At 42.1% G+C, this 8,036-nt stretch overlaps 1 pseudogene; it reads right to left on the reverse strand.

Annotated features, from left to right (window-relative positions):
- Positions 1-6,791: 6,791 nt before the first annotated feature.
- LOC130018182 (uncharacterized) lies at positions 6,792-6,900 on the reverse strand (annotated as a pseudogene).
- Positions 6,901-8,036: the final 1,136 nt, after the last annotated feature.

Consider the following 8,036-nt stretch of genomic DNA (forward strand, 5'->3'; position numbering starts at 1 on the left):
GAGAAGGAGAAGGAGAAGAATTAGAAGGAGGAGGAGGAAGAGCGTGAGGAGGAGCAGGATGAGAAGGACGAGGATAAGAAGCAGAAGAAGGAGAAGGAGAAGGTGAAGGAGAAGGAGAAGGAGAAGGAGAAGGAGAAGGAGAAGGAGAAGGAGGAGAAGGAGATGGAGAAGGAGAGAAGGAGGAGTAGGAGGTGGAGGAGAAGGAGGAGAGGGAGATGGAGAAAAAGGAGAAGGAGGAGAGGTAAGGCAGAGGAAGAAGAGTAGAAGGAGAAGGAGAAGAAGGAGTAGGAGAGGAGAGTAGGAGGAGAAGGAGAAGGAGAAGGAAAGGAGAGAAGAAGGAGACGAAGGAGGAGGAGGAGGAAGAGAAGGAGAAAGAGTAGGAGAAGATGACGAGAAGGAGGAGGAGGAGGGAAGGGGGAGGTGGAGGAGAAGGAGGAGAAGGAGAGGATGAGGAGGAAGAGGAAATGAAAAAGGAGAAGAAGGAGAGGAAAAGGAGAAGAACGAGAAGGAGGAAGAGCAGGAGGAGGAGCAGGAGGAAGAGATGAAGAAGAAGAAGAAGAAGAAGAAGAAGAAGAAGAAGAAGAGGAGGAGGAGGAGGGGGAGGAAGAGGAGGAGGAGGAGTAGAAAGAGGAGGAGACAGAGGAGACGGAGAATGAGAAGAAGAAAAAGGAGAGAAGGAGGAGGAGAAGAGAAGGAGAGGGAGAACGAGAGAAGGAGAAAGAGGAAGATAAGGTAGAGAATGAGAAGGAGAAGAAGAAGGGGAAGGAGGAGGAGGAGCGTGAGGAAGAGGAAGAGGATGACAAGGAGGATGAGGAGGAATAGGAGAAGGATCAGGAAGAGGAGAACGAGAAGGAAGAGGAAAAGGGGAAGGAGATGGAGAAGGAGAAGGAAAGAAGGAGGAGGAGAAGGAGGAGGAGAAGCAGCAGGAGGAGGAGAAGCAGCAGGAGAAGGAGAAGGAGAAGGGGTAGGGGAAGTAGAGGAGAATGAAGAGGAGGAAGAGAAGGAGAATAAGGAGAAGGAGGAGAAGGGGAAGGAGTAGGAGAGGAGAATGAGGAGGAAGGGAAGGAGAAACGAAGAAAGAGTAGGAGAAGGAGAGAAGGAGAAGGAGGACAAGGAAGAGAAAAAGAAGGAGAAGGAGAAGAGAGAAGAAGAAGAAGAAGGAGAAGGAGAAGAAGAAGAAGAAGAAGAAGAAGAAGAAGAAGAAGAAGAAGAAGAGCAGAAAGTGTAGAACGAAGAGGCATAAGAAGAAGAGGATGAGGAGTAGAAGGAGAAAGAGAAGGAGAAGGAGGAGAAGAGAAGAAGGAGAAGGAAAAATAGAAGGAGAGTAGGAAAACAGGTAGGAGGACGAGAAGGAGAAGGCGAAGCAGGAGATGGAGAAGAAGGACGAGTAGGAAGAGGAGGACGAGGACAAGGACGAGGATGAGGAGGACGAAGAGAAGGAGCAGGACAATAAGAAGGAGAAGGTGAAGGAGAGAAGTAGGTGGAGGAGGCAGAGAAGGAGAAGAAGGACTAAAAGGAGAATGAGAAGGAAAGGAGAAGGAGGAGAAGGAAGAGTAGAAGAAGAAGAAGACTAAGAAGAAGAAGAAGTAGAAGAAGAAGAAGAAGAAGAAGATGATGATGATGATGATGATGATGATGATGATGAAGAAGAAGGAGAAGGAGACGCAGAAGAAGAAGAAGAAGAACAAGAACAAGAACAAGAAGAACAAGAAGTAGATGAAGAAGTAGATGAAGAAGAAAAGAAGAAGAGGAAGAGGAAGAAGAAGAAAAGAGGAAGAAGAAGAAGAAAAGAAGAAGAAGAAGAGGAAGAGGAAGAAGAAGAATAAGAGGAAGAGGAAGAAGAAGAAAAGAGGAAGAAGAAGAAGAAGAAGAAGAAGAAAAGAAGAAGAAGAAGAGGAAGAGGAAGAAGAACAGAAGAAGAGGAAGAGGAAGAGGAAGAAGAAGAAGAAAAGAGGAAGGGGAAGAAGAATAAGTAGAAGAAGACGAGGAAGAGGAAGAGGAAGAAGAAGAAGAAAAGAGGAAGAGGAAGAGGAAGAAGAATAAGTAGAAGAAGACGAGAAAGAGGAAGAGGAAGAAGAAGAAGAAGAAAAGAAGAAGAAGAGGAAGAGGAAGAGGAAGAGGAAGAAGAAAAGAAGAAAAAGAAGAGGAAGAGGAAGAAGAAGAAGAAAAGAGGAAGAGGAAGAAGAAGAAGAAGAAGAAGAAGAAGAAGAAGAAGAAGAAGAAAAGAAGAAGAAGAAGAAGAAGAAGAAGAAGAAGAAGAAGAAGAAGAAGAAGAAGAAGAAGAAGAAGAAGAAGAAGAAGAAGGAGGAGGAGGAGGAGGAGGAGAAGGGGGAGGAGGAGGAGAAGAAGAAGAAGAAGAAGAAGAAGAAGGAGAAGGAGAAGGAGAAGGAGAAGGAGAAGGAGAAGGAGAAGGAGGAGAAGAAGAAGAAGAAGGAAAGAGATCTTGCTTTGATTTTTGTTCCGCCACTAACTTGTCATTAATTATGTTGAATTTGCAAATGCTGGAAGAAAGCCAGACAGATGAGTGGAAATTATTTTAACTCCCCAAAGTTTCTTTAAAGCAATGTGTTCAGGGAATATACTTGGGTTTTTGATGGTGGAGAATGGGCATTGGAGTGAAGTTACAGGTGTTTCATTGTATGACCGAGACTTATACCCAAAAGCTTTGTAACTGCTCTCACGGTGATTGAATAAATAAAATTATAAATAATGAAAAAAATATAAGGTGGAGTTCATGATCAATTCATTCAGCTAATCAGTGGCTGAAAAAATAGCAGTACACTTACATAAAAAATATAATAATGAAGCAATGTGTACACTATTCCAAGTAGCACCGTAGCACTGTCGTCCCATTTTCATCGAGTTGCTCGAGCAGGCCCCGTAACGTCTCACAACAAATTGTGAGACTTGTTGCTACTATTTTTGGCATATTGAATACATCACGGGTAGCTTGCCAGGCCTTGCCGTGTGGGTAAAATACTCTCAGTAGCTTGCTGGGCTCTCTGAGTAACTGGTTTGAAAAACACTTGTTTTTCAAACACTACCCAACAGGTTGCGTATCTGTCTTCAATGCTGTAAAGAAGCTTTGTAGTCACACTGGCCTCCGTTCCTCTCAGGCCTCTGTCTTTGCTACTCCTTCCTTTGTTCTGGGGTGAAGCCACAGCACATGACCATAAAAAAAAAACTTTTCTTTGACGATCTGTACTGAAGATCATCTGCCTCTAGTCATGAAATCCCAACTCAAGGAAGGATCGAGGCAAAGCGGGAGACGCAAAAGATGTTTGAGTGCCATTTCTCTAGTAAAAATCATCATTAATTAAGTGGAGTCTGTAATGCATGAAGTTGGATTAAATTTTTAAAAAGTTGTTTTTAAACTAATATTTTGCTGAGGTCACATCTTAAGATAGGGCACGCATTGAGGTTTGAGACAGACACTGTGAAAGCTGCCTTTCCCTCCCCATGTTTACTCCCTACAATATGGATGATTACACAGAGACCAGAATAATTGTGAGATATTAAGGCAGTCTGTGAAGAAAACATATTTTTAGAGACTGATAAACGAAGGACAGAGAGTTGGCTGGGATACGTTTTTGCATGTGGGAAACCCAGATTCAATCTCTGTTAGTGCGTAATCTTTAATATGGAGTTGGAAGAAGCCCATGAGCACCCATGGGTGTAGTCCCCCAAAAAACCAATTGACTAAGAAGAAATGACAGATTTTCCTCATTGCTTGAGTTATCCTGATAACCTTGCCTTTAATTTATGTGACATAACAAAGTAATGGATGTTTTATAATGTAAACAATTCTCTAAATTCAATGTCTTTGCTATCTACTCTTATTCTTAAAAAAAACGAGGCAGAAGAGAGGCATATGGCCAAATCATGTCCCATGAAATAACAAGAGTATCTCCTGAAAACCAGAAGGTCAGGCCTAAAGATGTTGCTCAGTGGTTACAGCACTTCCCTGTGTCTACGTGAGAATATGAGTTCAATCCCCAGCAACATCCCACATGCCAAGTTAATCCATTCGCAGTGGCACTGTTAATGTGATCCGAGAAGCCAGTGCAAGCACTACAATCAAAGAGGTGTGCACTGTGCTTGCAAGTGTGTGCTATTCCCAGACCCGCAACAACAAAAATAACAACAAGGGAAAGAAAACAATATATAAGCACATTTCCACTTTAAAATAGATTTCTGAGGCTAGAGAGATAGTACATCAGTAAGGTGCTCACCCTGCTACCATCTGTGAAGCACGGATTCAATCGTGGCAACACATATAGTTACTCCAAGTTCTGTCAGGAGTGGTCCCTGAGTGCAGAACCAGAAGCTAGTCCTGAGCACAGCTGGAGGTGGTCCAAAGACAAAATGGAAAAAAAATGAATAAAATATGAATCCATAAATAAATATGGATCCTTGCAGGAATCCATATGCAAGTTTATGCAACTTCTCTCTATGCTTAGAGAAAATATCAGAAAGTATATTACTTTGTTGCTTAATAAGAGGTTGACCCCAAGTTCCTGTCTTGCTTCTTATTTCAGTAGCCTAAGTTGGTCCCTATATTATCAGTAGAGGAGTGCACCTTTCCCTATAATACAGGGATAATGTTAGATTCAAAGAACTAATACTAATTGCACAGAATAATATAGAACACATAACATATTTTTTACTTATTTATGAAGCGATAGCACAGTGGTAGGGTGTTTTCCTTTCGTGCAGCCAGCCCAGCTGAGCCAGGTTCAATTCCTCCACCCCTCTCGGATAGCCTGGCAAGCTACGGAGAGTATCTCGCCCACACAGCAAAGCCTGACAAGCTACCCATGACGTATTCAATATGCCAAACGCAGTAACAACAAGTAAAAACAAGTCTCAGAATGAAGATGTTATGGGCCCATTCAAGCAAATTGATGAACAACGGGAGGACAATGCTACAGTGCTATTTATTTTTAATTTTATTGAATCACCGTGAGATAGTTACAAGCTTTCATGTTTGGGTTACAATCACACAATGATCAAACACCCATCCCTCCACCAGTGCACATTCCCCACCACCAATATCCCCGGTACCCCCTTTTCCCACCCTTCCCCTGCCTCCATGGCAAACATTATTCCCCATAATCTCTCTCTACTTTGGGGCATTATGGTGTGCAATACAGACACTGAGAGGTTATCGTGTTTGGTCTTTTATCTACTTTCTGCACACATCTCCCATTCCGACCGATTCCTCCAGCCATCATTTTCTTAGTGGTCCTTTCTCTATTCCAGCTGCCTTCTCCCCTTTGCTCATGAGGCAGGCTTCCAGCTATGCAGCAATCTACCTATCCCATGTATCTACTACCCCTAGGTGTTAGCCTCATGTTATCTAACACATATTTTATAAGCAGGGCTGGAACAATAGCACAGCGGATAGGGCGTTTGCCTTGCATGCGGCCGAACAAGACGACCCTTGTTCAATTCCTTTGCCCTTCTCAGGGAGCTCGGCAAGCTACCGAGAGTATCTCACCCGCTCAGCAAAGCCTCACAAGCTTCCTGTGATGTATTCGATATGTCAAACACAGTAACAAGTCTCACAATGTTACTGGGTCCGCTCCAGCAAATCGATGAACAACGGGAGGACAGTGCTACAGTGCTACTATGACAAGCTGTTAGGCACCCTCCTTGCCAAACAGCCCCAGTCTCCTAACTTAGATTGATTGGGAAAAGTGCAGAAGCACCCAATAGGGAAGTACTATATCACACAGAATTAGCCTGCTCACCTACAGCTTCCAGTATTGGTGTTCTATTTCCTTGTTGGCTTCTCTTGGCTATTTCAGACATCATAAAGGCACAGTCACAACTGATAAATTCTGTATTTGAAGGAAAACTATGATCTAGTCTGCCTCTCATTTAAGTTACTTAAAGCAATCCAGATGTCTAGAGAGGCCATATTTCCTACCTACCACCCTGAGAAATATTCTTATTTAACTCTACATATCCATAGCCTTAAAAGAGGTATTTGGTAATAGTTAGACCATAATTTCCTGTGTTTTAAGACAAATTGACTAAGGTTTTCTTACCTGCAAGTTGATTTGGGGGCTTACTATAATCAGAGATAGAGCAATTTCTTCACAGTGGGATCAGATAGATGTTGACTTCAAGGGAATTAACATTTGAAGAAACTGTTCAACATGATCAAAGACAGTTAGAGACATAAATTGGAAACGAAAGGCAAGATAAAGCTGCTGGTATTGTAGCAAAGGAAGATTCAGAGGTTTATTGAGTACAAGCATAGTATTTCTTTCCAAAACAAAATGAAATCATTATCACCGAGGTTTTTGCTTTAGCAAACAGCCATGACTGGTATGAAATAGGTAAGTATAGGTCTCAGGATCAACACCCACATTAAAATAGTTTAGAGACTGAGTAACTTTTTGCTTACTGTTTTGCTGCTGTCAAGATTACACTAGGTCTGCCACAAAGCACAGGGTGCAATACCAAGGTTCTACCACTCCTCTCATCCTTAATGTTGGCTGTTTAGTCCTTCAAGCAGAAAATCTGGAGAGCAAAAACTAGGGTTCAAGATTTCACTTTTACTTTGCTTACCCCTCTCAATAGTGCTAACCCAGGTAAGGGTCATTGTACACACTGTACATTTTTTTTAATGTAGTTACCATGAAATCACAAATTTATTCATGATTTGGTTTCAGGCATACAATATTTCAACATCCATCCCTTCACTAGTGTCCAATTCTGTTCACCAATTCACCCTACCCCCACTTGCCCCTCACCTACTAGGCTGCTTTAACAAGAGTAACAAGAGGTGTGTGTGTGTGTGTGTGTGTGTGTGTGTGTGTGTACATATATATATATACACATATATATGGCATACTACACTTGATCTTAGCCAAAAGGCCGAGAAGCGATATGTATATATGCACCTATATACATATATACGTGTGTATGTGTGTATATATGTGTGTGTGCACGTGCACGCGTGTGTGCATATGTGTGTGTAAGTTTTTGCAAAGTGGTTTGCAATACTGTTGCTGAATAAGGTTTTATACATAGCACTTAACCACCATTCAGCACCACCTCCTCCTCCTGGTTGAAAGCTTCCTGCCATCATAGATATTGACCCCTCCCTGTCCTATATTCTAGGCCCCTAAAATGGCATGTTTCCTACTGAATACCAGTTCTCATGGTCTTTTTTTCCATTGTCTTGGGTATTCACTATTCCACCAGTATGTTTCTTTATACCCCACATATGAAAAAGATCATTTTATGTCAGTCCATCTCCCTCTGAATACTCAGTATGATACTCTCCAGGCCCCTCCATATAGCAAGAGTTTCATGACAATTTTTTATGGCCAAGTAATATTCCATTGTGTACATGTATGATAGCTTCTTTATCAAGTCATCTATCCTTAGACACTTGGGTTGTTCCCAGAATTTGGCTATTGTGGATAGTGCTGCAAGGAACATCAGGGCGCAAATATTATGTATATTCCAAGAAATGGGGTTGCTGGGTCAAATGGAAGCTCAGTTCCTAGATGATGTAGGAATATTGATATTATTTTTCAGAAGGGCTGGACAAGTATATATTCCCATCAGCAGTGAATGAGAGTCCCTTTCACTTCCAGAATCCAGGCCATCACGGGTTGATATTGTTCTTTTTATGTGTGCCAGTCACTGTGGTATAAGAGGATATTTCATTGTTGTTTGGATTTGCATCTCCCTGATGATTAGTGATAAAGAGCGTTTCTCATGTGCCTTTTTGCCATTGTACGTCTTCTTTGAGGAGTTTTTGTTCATCTCTTCTCCCCAGTTTTTGATGGGGCTGGATGTTTTTTCTTGTAGAGTTCTACCTGTGCCTTATCTGTTTGATATTAGCGCCTTATCAGATGGTTTTGTGTAAATAATTTTCCCCATTCTGTTGGTTGTCACTGTATCCTGGTCATTATTTCTTTGGGGGTGTAGAAGCTTCCTAACTTAATGCAGACCTATTTATCTCTACGTCCACTTGCTTGGCCAGTGTTGTATCATCCTTGAAGATGCCAAGA

The sequence above is a fragment of the Sorex fumeus genome, unplaced genomic scaffold, assembly GCF_029834395.1.
Source record: "Sorex fumeus unplaced genomic scaffold, SorFum_2.1 ptg000240l, whole genome shotgun sequence".
NCBI classification, from domain to species: domain Eukaryota; kingdom Metazoa; phylum Chordata; class Mammalia; order Eulipotyphla; family Soricidae; genus Sorex; species Sorex fumeus.